Below are 13539 nucleotides of genomic sequence, written 5' to 3' on the forward strand. Positions count from 1 at the left end.
TACACCCATACTCTTCCAGCTTTTTGACAACATAATTCCATATTTCTTTTCCAAAGACTTTTTAACATTCTTTGAATTTACAATATTATAGTCATTATTTTATTATTTTTGCTTACTTCCTTCAATATCAGTTTTTACAAGTTCCCATGTTTCTCTACATTCATATCCATAATTTCTTATAGCACAATAATACTCTATTTATTATGTATATTTTGTGTACACACATATATGTGTGTGTATAAATCACAATTTGGTCAGACATTCTCTTAACTGATGGGAAATCAATTTGTTCTCTTTTTTTAAATTTTTTTTGCCACCATAAAAATACTGTTTATAGATCTACATATTTGTCTATCTATAACCTTTCTTTCCTTAGCTCATTGAGGTTTATTTCTAATAGTGAAATTCATATTCAAAGAATATGAATAATTTGATGACTATTTTTTATAAAATTACAAATTGTTTTCCAGAAATTAAACTAATTCCCAACTCCAACAGAACTACAATGTGTTTTTCCTACAAGCTTTTGTTGTTACTGTCATTCAGTCATTTTGAGTCACACCCAACTCTTTCTGACCCCATTTTTGGTGTTTCCTTAGCAAAGATACTGGAAGAGTTTGTCATTTCCTTCTCCAGTTCATTTTAGATATGAGGAAACTGAGGCAAAGAGGCTAAGTGACTTGTCCAGGGTCACATAGCTAATAAGTATCTGATACTTAATTTGAACTTAGGAAGATGAATTTTCCTGACTCCAGGCCCAGCACGCTATCCACTGTGCCATTTAGTTGCCCCATTAAATAGCTCTACATGAACTATTTATTAATCCTCCCTCATCCTATACCCGACCAGTTGATTTTTTTGAAGTCACATGTAGGAACTAACATTTGTACTTCTAGCCAATGTGGTTATTGGAGAAGGAAGAGCTAAATAATATCAGGAGCCTTCTACTGCCAACCAAAGAGAGTTGACCAATTGTAGAGGGTTACAGCATACATATATGCTCCCTTGATACATCACTTCATATTGCAACTGGCTTAGAAGTCTCTCCAAGTTCAAATATGGAAAAATCAAAGGTATGATCTATATATCACTAAAAAATCTTTTAAAACCAAAATCCAAAATCATATACCCATGCAAACAAGTGATAAATCATATTTTTCTTCTCCGTTTCCACGCCCACAATTCTTTCTCTCAATGTGGATACTAGCATTTGTTCTCATGAGTCCCTCTGGATTGTCCAGGACCATTGCATTGCTACTAGTAGTAACGTAGATTACATTTGATCACAGATTACCTTTGATCAAAAATGAAGGAGAATTTGGAATTGAATCACAGGACCCAGTGTCCCATTTGCAATCTACGATGTCCATGGACAAGTCACCACCTCTCTGAGCCTCAATAATAATACAAGTCCCAGATGATCTCACAGGTTGTTGTGAGGAAAGTGCTTTGTAAACTATAAAGCATTATTAAGATGCATTTTTGTTATCATTATTGTCATTCCAGAACCAAACCCTACATCCAAATACAATACAAGCAGGATAGATGCTGGCGAGACTATCATATTCTTCATTCTAGAAATTGTCTGATTGTTACTGAAACACTTAAGTGACATCATCTCTCTTCATTTCTCCTAACAATGAAAATTGTAACTCAGTGAAGCACTCTACTGAATCTCCTCTCTCACAATCATGATCACCCTTAACCTATATAAGCTTCTTTATTTTATTCTTTGCCTGATATTTGTGATCAGAACATCATTGAACAGGATTGTTTCTGTTATTGTAGCTTCCAGGGAATCTTAAATTAATTTGGTCTCTGGATAGGTGACATTGTTGGAAGAGAACTTTAAAACTATTTTTATTCTACCAAAGTCAACACTTTCTCAGAATCAACAAACAGTTAACCCTGAAGTATCGCCTTTTCTCTATAGCTTTCAGTCATTCAAAAAACTATAAAGATATGATCCATCATTAGCCCAAAGACTTCTTGTTCCTTACTAATACCCTCATCAAGGATGTCCTTAATTAATGTATACACAAAGCTCATGAATAATGAATGAGAAAATAGGCTGGGAAAAAAGCAATATAGAATGACAGCTGTCAGGGACAGCAGAGAGCAAGAGCTTTTAAAGGATGGGGAAAACTTTGTTGCATTTATAGGTAGCAGAGAAGGAACCAGTAGAGAGGAAGTATTTGAAGATTCTCTCTGACAAGTCAAGCAGACTAGGAGCTTTTTAGGCTCTTTTGGCCACTTTTTTCTGAAAACTGACATTTCTGTATAAAATTATTATGAATCTCTCTATTAATGCAGCCTAATAGTCCCCCATGTGGCAGAAAGCTAATATTCCAAAGTAATATTTAAACCATCTCCTCTTAGGTGAGGGAACTGAGCAACAGATACATTGGTGGAGCATCGTCATTGATATCTTTATAGACCTTTTGATACTGACAGTTATTATATTTGCGATTTTATTCCTACTATATGCAGGTAACTATAACGGGGATGGGGGGGGGGGGGCGTGAAGTTTACTGGCCAGCATACTGGATATATATAAAATAGAAGGGCAAAAGAGAAATAAGAAATCAGAGTACTGACTTCTCATCCATCTCCCAGCCACTGATCACATCTTCCTACACACATGCAACCACTCCTGGAGGCACCATCTCCAAAAACTTCCCATAAGTCACTGCCTCCAGATCTGCACCTTAAGGTCACTCCATCTAATGCATCCTTCCTCTCAAAGTCACTATTCTTATCACTCCCTCCAATTTCCCTTCTCCACATATACACAAAACCTCATCAGGAGGATGACTCTGAAAGGTTCAAAAATTCCCATCCATCCCTAAGTCTTCTTCCAACAGTTATATAATGACAGAATTTCAATACTGGAAAAGACCACAGTGGCCATCTAGTGCAACCTACATGTAAAACTGAGTCCCAATATAACATCACCAAGTGATCCATCATCCAGCCTCTGCTTGGAAACCTCAAAGGAGTACAAATCCACCACTTCTAAAGGCAACCCATTCCACACTTGGAAGCTTAAAGTATTAGGACAAAACTAAATTTATTTCTTTGCAATTTCCACCCTGAGGGTCTCAAAAAACTGCCCAAACATCTTTATGAAGGTGTAAAGGGGGGGGGGGTGAGGGCCTTGGAATCAAAGAATGAAACCTTTGATTTTTCAGACACTGATATTTTAATGCCAATAATTCCTATACATCCCCCACCCAAATAATAAGGAAACTCATGTCACTTTAAAGGTAGGAAATTTATACTATGACTGTCTTTTAGACACTGGAGCATCTAGGTCAGTTCTAGTAAGCAAACCAGATGAGAAATGTGATTCTATTGGTTCCTTAAATGTAGTAAGTGTTTCAGGAAAACCGGTGAAGGTCCCAAAGCTTTCTCCTCGCATGGTACGAGTGGGACACCTAACTGTTGAACATTCTTTTATTTTAATGCCTGGATCCCCCACAAATTTGCTGAGGAGAGATTTACTATGCAAATTACAAGCCACAATAATGTGTGCCCCAGATGGCTCTCTCTCCTTAGAAGTGCCCGAGGAAACCTTAAATTTACTCCCTGTATTTCTCTCAGAGAGCCAGGAGGCAAAGGAGCATCCTACCTTTGAAATACCTACAGATATACCAGAGTCTCTTTGGACCACATCTTGTACTGATGTAGGCTTACTTAAATCAGCTGCTCCTCTGCAAATAAAAACTAAATCCAGCCCACCTCCTTGCATTCCTCAGTATCCTCTCTCCAAGGAAGCAACAGAGGGCATTACCCCAATAATAAAATCATTAATTGACCAAGGAATAATTTTCCCATGTAAATCAGATTACAACACACCCATCCTCCCTGTTAAAAAAACAAAAAGGGGGCCCGATGGCAAACACCTCTATAAATGCGTACAGGATTTGTTGGCAGTGAACAATCACATTATAAAGAGACACTCCGTAGTTCCCAATATCAATACTATTATTTCTTCTATTCCTATCAGAGCTACATACTTTACAGTCGTATACTTGTGCTCAGCCTTCTTTTCCATACACATACATAAGAACTCAAGGCATATTTTTGCTTTCACCTGGAATGTCACCAAATATTCCTGGAGTCGTTTGCCCCAGGTTTATGTAGAAAGCCCGACCTTATTTGAACAAATTTTCAGACAAGATACAGATAATATAAAATTTAAAAACAGCAAATTAATAAAATACGTAGATGACCTACTCTTGGCTTCTGCAGATGCAGAAGCATGTCAGGAAGATAGTAAGCACCTTCTTTTGGAATTGCACAAAAGAGGTCATAAGATCTCAAAAGATAAAGTTCAGTGGTGTCTCCCCAAAGTAGAATACTTAGGGTTCATTCCAACAGCAGGTGCCCATTCTATTTCTCTCAAGAGAATTGAGAATATTCAAAAATTGAGTGCTCCTACCACTAAAAAACAGTTAAGAGCAATTCTGGGAGCAAAGGGGTTTTGCAGACAATAAATTCCTTGCTATAGGGAAATTGCTAAACCCCTTATAACCCTAACAAGGGATTCAGTCCCTGAACCCCTCAAATTAGAGCCTGAACACCTGTCAGCTCTATCAGAGCTGAAAAGGGCTATCATGTCTGCCCCTGCTCTAGGCATCCCAGATTACAATAAGCCATTTAGTTTGTATGTACATGAGAGAAGAGGAGTAGCTTCAGGCTTTTTAACTCAGACTCTGGGGCCTTCTCAGCATCCAGTTGCTTATTATTCAGCCCAGCTGGACCCAATAGCTTCAGGAGCACCACCATGGCTTAGAGGCGTGGCTGCTACAGCCTTACTAGTGACAAAAACTGTTGATCTAGTATTAGGATGCCCATTGACAATTATGTGCTCATATGAGGTAGAAGCATTATTGCTAAGACAGAGAACACAGGCATTTTCTGATCAGTGAATTACAAGATATGAAATAACCTTGCTAAACAATGAAAATATTACTCTGAAATGCTGTACAACCCTTAATCCTGCCACCTTGCTTCCAGACCTTCCAACTTCAGGAGAATCATTACACAGTTGTGAAACACTAGTGTCAATATCTGAAAAGCCTCAGGATGATCTCTTGGACACTCCCTTAAACAACTCAGATCTGGTCTTATTTACTGATGGTTCTTCTTTTATGAGGGATGGTATACACTACAGTGGAGCTGCCATAGTCTCAGAATTTGCCACTGAGTGATCAGCTTCACTGCCCTCTAATATTAGAGCTCAAGGGGCAGAATTCATGGCTATGAAACATGTCTGTATAATTGCCAAGCGTAAAAGGGCAGCAATTTATACAAATTCTAGATATACTTTTGGCATTTGTCACTCAGTCGGGATGCTATGACTCCAGAGAGGATTTTTAACCGCAGCTGGAAATTCATACCTAATGCAGAAATTATTAATGAAATTCTTTCTGCTCCCAAACTACCTGAATCCCTAGCTGTAGTTCATTGCTCTGCCCATACAGGTGGCTCTGACCCTGTCTCTAGGGGAAATGACTGAGCAGATGCCACTACAAAGCTAGCAGCCATAGAAGGACCTGGATTAATTTTAGCATTAACAACCACTAATGATTTAAATTTGTCACTTTCCTATAATGAAAAGAAAGTGGAAAAATGGAAACAAAAATTTAAAGCAAAACAGATTAATGGAGTATGGGTGTCATCTGAAGGGAAAGCCCTGCTCCCTAGAAGTTTCTATCATGAAATTTGCCAATCTGTTCATAATAATGGCCACTTTGGTACGCAGGGCATTGTGGACTCTGTTAAGAGAGTATGGATAGCCCCTGGTATTACTACCAAAGCATCTAAAGTGTGTTCAGCCTGCTCTACCTGACAGGCAGATAACTAACATGCCTTTCGTGGCAAAGCCTTTGGTGGGCACCCTCTGGCTTACACACCTTTGAGCATCCGCAGATCGGTTTTATAACAATGCCAAAGGCTGGACAATATAAATCTTGTCTGGTCATAGAAGACCAACTGACCAGATGGCCAGAAGCAGTTCCTACAGCCAGAGCCACAGCGGCTTTTGTTGCTAAGGTGCTTTTAAAAGAAATTATTCCTTCCTTTGGCCTGCCAGCACGTATTGATTCTGATAGGGGGAGTCATTTTACTGATTCTGTCCTAAATCAGATATAATCTTGCTTGGAGATAACTCCCAAATTCCATATCATTCCATATCATCCCCAGAGTTCAGGCCAAGTTGAGAGGATGAACAAAGAACTTACAACTATGATTGGCAAATTACGCACTGAGACCCATTTAAAATGGCCTGAAATTCTCCCTCTGGCCCTATTTTATCTTAGAAGCAGGCCTAGAGGAGACTTACGCATCTCACCATTTGAGATGCTTTTTGGACATCTGCCTATACAGGCTAAGCCTCTCTCCCCGGCTTATACATCACTGTTAGGGGGAGATACTACTATTGCTTCCTATATACAGGAATTACAGCACTAACTTTGAGAGCTACATGAATCCGGAACTGCAGTACAAATCGGACCACTAGACTTCTCACTTCACGACCTGAACCCAGGAGACAAAGTATATATAAAGAACTTCCATTGTACGGGAGCAACTCAGTCTTCCTGGAAGGACCATTCCAAATATTGTTAACTACTCCAACATCTATAAAGGTTGGAGAAAAGGATTCTTGGATTCATTGCTCACATGTAAATAGAGCATGTTCTGTTGAGATTTATTGACTGTATCCTATACATGCATTGGAGATAATTACCCATTGACAACTGGAACTGTTTTATTCTACTTTTGACACATTGAATTCCTAAATTTAATTTTTTCTTCTTCTTTTTCCTTCTTTCTCTTTTCCTTATTTTATTATTATTCTTTTATTAAAATATTTTATTTTCCCCCCTTTTTATCATTTCTATGTACTTAAGGTACATAAAATCAATATTAATTTTTATTCTACAATAATATTCGTTTAAATATATACATATATATATATATACTTGCTATTGTTATTAATATGTGCTAAAACAGCTTTAGACTATGGGAACCTGCCATTTATTGATAATTATTGTGGGACTATGATTAATGTCTGTGTCTGATTCTTGGAATGTGATCAAAAAGGAGCACAGAGATAACCTGGATAATGCCAAAAGAGCTCACAGGTCTAAAAATCAAAGACCAATCCAGGTAGGATTAATTCACTTCTAAGCCAATACTAAGGACTTGAACCTAGTGAGAGACTCGGGGTTGCAACACTTGACATACGTTAAGATGTAGGCCTTCCTTGTATCCACACTCTTTGTGAAAATACCTACAGACAAGTACCAAAGGTTGGCTACTATCCTGGCTCCCTCCATCCCTGAGAATGAAGGTAAAATCAGCCGAGGGAATGACACTTCCATATGTATATATATATATATATATATATATATATATATATATATATATATATATATATATATATATATATATGTGGTCTTGGTAGTTGTCTCTCGGTAACTAAGGATGACTATTGTCTTTGTGCATTTTTGTGCACAAAGACACTTGTGCATAAAGATTTAAGTGGAAAAGTCGATGCACAGAGACAGTCCCACTCTCTCGGTGTTGGAAGCCTGGGTCCATTGGCACGAAAAGTCATTACATCTGGAGACTTCCTCAGCTGCATTGGATGGCCATGTTGTCTTTTGTGCTCCAACACACCCTGGGAGCTCCACAGTGCCTTGCTGCGTTGCCATTTCAGCCGATGAATCTTCTTATTGGTTTCTTCTGTCTCTTCAGCCGAAGCAGTTTTCATATGCTGGGTGAGCAATGCCCGAGTTAACCAGGGGTCTACAACAACCCGATGGCTACCCTCACAAGGTTTAGCTTGCCTGTTGAAGCCGTTGCCCAGGGTGAGGAAGCTGCCACATGCTAGCTGCTACTGGGAGCCACAAGTGAGACCTGGGTGTCAGGTGGGGGTCAGTGGCTGGAGAGCTGCCCTAGGAGGGCATGACAAGCCCTCCATACCAAAGATATTACTCTTTTCTGAACACCCCATATACCCTATATATATGTATAAAATAAAAATCTGGTCCTTTTTTCTCTCCTATAGTATGGCAACTTCCTGTAGCTTTGGCTGCAAATGGATAAGTGAAATTTGCTGCATTCTGTCCAACACACTTGTGGGATTAGAAATTACTTAACTGGACCCTAATACAGGGGCCTGTGAGAAAATTTTATTCTTGCTTTCTCAAAATTTTGTATGCATAGAATTTTGATATTTTGACACTGATTTTGAATTCTTCTTTAATATAAGTATATTTAAAGGGTTTATATTTTTCCCTTAATTTTTCCTTTTTTTCTTTTCTTTTTTGTTTTTTCTTTTGTTTTCATTTTGTATTTGTTTTCCATTTAAATTAACTCACACACACCCACAACTAAACCTTGCATTCTCAGCTGGACTCAGTGTTTTTTCAACACTTTCTTCAGGGGGGGTTGTATTTCATAAAATCCAAGATTTGAATTTTGTTCAAGATAGATCTTCAGAGAAGAAGCTTGCGAACTAACTGAGTCCAGAGAATGAACTGTTTGCAGAAAGATATCTAAACCTTTTCACTACAGGAAGATCTAGAATGAACCTTGGGGTGAGGTTGATTGAACATTTTTTTTGAATGTACACTCTTATGCCAAAGGGGACTGCCCCCTAATTGGCTTTTGTCAATGCACCCAGCAAAACATTGGTTTGCTGTCTTTCTCTCTCCTCTATTTCCCCTAATCTATAACTATTATAGTTTTCCTCTTAGAGGGCAAAATTTTGTATACACTTGCAGTTAGAATTTTTCAGGGTGCAGTACGCTTTTGTTAGTGATCAATTGGGGAGACTAGTCCCCCAATCATCATCAGGAGGGATTGTGAATTTTAAAATATCCATCTTCCTTGGGCTAGCACCCAAAATTGTGCACACCAGGCATGTGCTAGTCAATGAATAATCAGAAATTACTAACTGCCCACCTGGGCTGTCCTAAGCCAAACTTGAGCCACCACTGGCACTTGTGAGGAACAGGAAGTGAGGTAGGGAAGAGCCTCTGGAATTTGCAGACTTCCTGAGGACAGGGCTGGAGGCCAGTTCGTGCAAAAACTTGAGGAGGGTGGAGGACCACAGACAGCTTCCCTTCAGATTGGTCACTTGAGTCAAGGACTGATTCCTTCTCTACCTTGGCCCTTTGGGCCTAAACTCCCTCTGGCTAGTCCAGAGGTTGAGTAGCCCCTTCCCCTTTTCTCCTCTCTACTTCTCTCCCTCTCCATTTTCTTACTCCCTTTGTGATTAAAACCACCACAAATTCCCTTGGCAAAAAGATGTAAGAAGACAGACAGGCTATAACTGTGGCAGTAAGCTTGTCTGCCAGACCAATGGCATTCCCAGATACACAATGAGCTGCCACCAAGCACCCACAGTGGCTATCTTGCACAGGGAGGAGTCAGCACAAACTGCAAGATCAGCAAATAAACCATAGTTACACAAGGTTTAGGGATAGTAAGGTCCACATAATTCAGCACGGTTTAGAAATGTCTGGTTTCCATTCTCAGTTGTCCCCTAGCTTCACACCCACTTCTATCTTTGCTTCTCAAAGTCTTTTATGACGAATCATCTCAACACAACTCTGAACTACAGTCAGAAACCACTATTCAGTATATGCCAGTATAATAATTAAAATTTAGGATTCTGCTCCTTATTTTTCATGATTTTTATTGGAACTTATTTGGATAAGTAGAGGCAGAGAATTTTAGAGAAAAGCCTTTTAAACCTTGTGGGTGCTCCCAACATGGCTCCCTCAGTAACCTTCCACTTGGCCAATTCCTCCAAAAAGAGACCCTACTTCCTTGTCTTGAACCTTTTTTCCCTCTGTTTCCCTTCTGGGTCCACTTCAATCACTTCTGATTCAAATTCAGTCACATAACCTGCACTAGATGGCATTACTAGGATCATAGGGAAGCAGGTAAGACTCTATGCATGACCTTGGGAAAGGTTTCCCTTCATACAATCCGTCCTTTGACTCTTTGGGAGACTAGCATGTCTAGCAGATTAACATATCAGGTCTTCCAAATGAATCATTCCACATATGTAGCTTATATATTTAAAAAACTCTTTCTTGAGGTGTATAAAATATTGCACTTTACAAAGGGGGAATTACAATAATTTCAGGATAAGAGAGAAATTTTAAAAGGGAGAAAAAAAATGATTGATAGACACATTGACAAAAAGCCAATTGGGGGAACTCCCCTTTGCCATAAGAGTTTACATTCAGACTAAATGATTGTTTTAACTTCCTTCAGTTAAGTTCATTATAACCCAAAGTTCATTCTGGATCTCTTGATGTGATATGTCGTTTCTGTAGGCATCTGTATGGCAACTTCTCTGAAATATTCACTTTCCTGATTCAGGGTGTTGGCAATTTTCTTTTTCTACAATTGCTTTAAATGATCTTAAATCTTGTGTTTTAGGATAATTATACAATCCCCTTTAAGACAGTGTTGACAAGCACTGGAATCATCCTGGGATACATGGCTGAGTTATGAAGTATATGAATCAATTCTCAAAAGAAAACCAAAAATCCAAAATCAAATAGAAGAGAAAAAAATTAATCTGGATAAATATATATATATATATATATATCAAAATCCTATATATATAAAATTATAAGTAAACAAAGAAAACCATAACAGGTCCTTGAATCACCAGCAAGGCCCAATTAAAGTGGCTTGTGTCCTACAAGAATCCAGGACAATTGCAGCAATATTGAACTTATCCATTGGCAGTCAGGACTACAAAAAATCTCCATACTATAAAAGAGAAGGAACTAGAATCTGAGGTAAACAGAGAGTATGATTCCCTGATCTAATTTTATCTTCAATATCAGGAAATAGGGAGCTAAAATGAAAGCCAAATGGACGTAATTGTAGGAACCTTGGATTTTTAGGATAATCCCCCTTTAGGAGGGTGAAGTTCAACAACTGCATTTATCAAACAGCCACTTCCTCAAGGTGCAAAACAAGTCCTCTGTCTTGGCATAGATCCTCATCACTCCCACATGGATTGTTGGTCTTGACCTTGTGCTTCTTTGCTCTGTGCAGTAGCTCTTTTGTGATCCCTTTTTCTGAAATCAGACACAATTATTAGTTCAGGGAAAATTAGGGAACCAGAAAGTCAGCTCAGCCACTCAGATGGCTAATCTCAGTAGCTTAGTTCAGCACAGCTTCCTCAGTTAAAGGCAGTACACTGAAACTGTTTTAATGATTTTTCTCCCTGCAAATATTTCTTCTTAAGAATGGATTGTGAAACACTGATTTTTTTTCTTTCAAAGCAGCTTGTCACAATGTTGTGTGTTTCTGTTTGTCATTGTCTTTGTCACAGTCTTGTCTCTGTGGATACCTGAGTGCATAAATCAACAAACTAGGGAGAGCAGAGATCAATCAATTGGAAATGCAAATAAAAAAACTCAAAACGATCAAATTAAAAACCCCCAGCAGAAAACCAAACTAAAAATCCTAAAAATTAAGGGAGAAATTAATAAAATCAAAGTGATAGAACTATTGAACTAATAAGACAAGAAGCTGTTACTTTGAAAAAACAAACAAAATAGACAACATACTGGTCAATCTAATTCAAAAAGGAAGGAAGAAAGGCAAATTAACAGCATCAAAGATGAAAAGGGGGACAGCACCTCTGATTAAGAGGAAATTAAGCCAATCATTAGAAATTACTTTGCCCAATTATGTGGCAATAAATACACCAATTTAGGTGATATGGATGAATATATACAAAAATACAAACTGCCTAGACTAATAGAAGAGGAAATAAAATTCTCAAATAATCCCATATCAGAAAATAAAATCCAACAGGCCATCAAAGAACTTCCTAAGAAAAAATCCCCAGGGCCTGATGGATTCACCAGTGAATTCTATCAAACATTCAGAGAACAGTTAATCCTAATACTATACAAATGATTTGGCATAATAAGCAAAGAGGGAGTTCTACCAAACTCCTTTTATGACACAAATATGGTACTGATTCTAAAACCAGGCAGGTCAAAAACAGAGAAAGAAAACTATAGACCAATCTCCCTAATGAATATAGATGCAAAAATCTTAAATAGAATACTAGCAAAAAGACTCCAGCAAGTGATCAGAAGGAAACCATAAGTAAATTCGGTAAACACAGAATAGTATACATGTCAGACCTTTGGGAGGGGAAAGGCTTTAAAACCAAGCAAGATATAGAAAGAATCACAAAATGTAAAATAAATAATTTTGACTACATCAAACTAAAAAGCTTTTGTACAAACAGAACCAATATAACTAAAATCAGAAGGGAAACAACAAATTGGGAAAAAATCTTCATAGAAACCTCTGACAAAGGTTTAATTACTCATATTTATAATGAGCTAAATCAATTGTACAAAAAATCAAGCCATTCTCCAATTGATAAATGGGCAAGGGAAATGGATAGGCAGTTCTCAGATAAAGAAATCAAAACTATTAACAAGCACATGAAGAAGTGCTCTACATCTGTTATAATCAGAGAGATGCAAATCAAAACAACTCTGAGGTATCACCTCACACCTAGCAGATTGGCTAACATTACAGCAAAGGAAAGTAATAAATGCTGGAGGGGATGTGGCAAAGTAGGGACATTAATTCATTGCTGGTGGAGTTGTGAATTGATCCAACCATTCTGGAGGGCAATTTGGAACTATGCCCAAAGGGCGACAAAAGAATATCTACCCTTTGACCCAGCCATAGCACTGCTGGGTCTGTACCCCAAAGAGATAATGGACAAAAAGACTTGTACAAAAATATTCATAGCTGCGCTCTTTGTGGTGGCCCAAAACTGGAAAACGAGGGGATGCCCATCAATTGGGGAATGGCTGAACAAACTGTGGTATATGTTGGTGATGGAGTACTATTGTGCTAAAAGGAATAATAAAGTGGAGAAGTTCCATGGAGACTGGAACAACCCCCAGGAAGTGATGCAGAGCGAGAGGAGCAGAACCAGGAGAACATTGTACACAGAGACTAATACACTGTGGTATAATCAAACGTAATGGACTTCTCCATTAGTGGCGGTGTAATGTCCCTGAACAACTTGCAGGGATCGAGGAGAAAAAAACACCATTCATAAGCAAAGGATAAACTATGGGAGTGGAAACACCGAGGAAAAGCAACTGCCTGAATACAGAGGTTGAGGGGACATGACAGAGGACAGACTCTAAATGAACACTCTAGTGCAAATACTATCAACAAAGCAATGGGTTCAAATCAAGAAAACATCTAATGCCCAGTGGACTTACGCGTCGGCTATGGGGGGTGGGGGGGAGGAAAAGAAAATGATCTTTAACGAATAATGCTTGGAAATGATCAAATAAAATATATTTATAAAAAAAAATGACCATCCTACCCAAACTTATTTATCTATTTAGTGCCATACCCATTGAACTACCAAAATACTTCTTCACTGACTTAGAAAAAAACATAACAAGATTCATTTGGAATAACAAAAGATCAAGGATATCC

Source organism: Monodelphis domestica, chromosome 3 (assembly GCF_027887165.1).
Source record: "Monodelphis domestica isolate mMonDom1 chromosome 3, mMonDom1.pri, whole genome shotgun sequence".
In the NCBI taxonomy this organism is placed as follows: Eukaryota; Metazoa; Chordata; class Mammalia; order Didelphimorphia; family Didelphidae; genus Monodelphis; species Monodelphis domestica.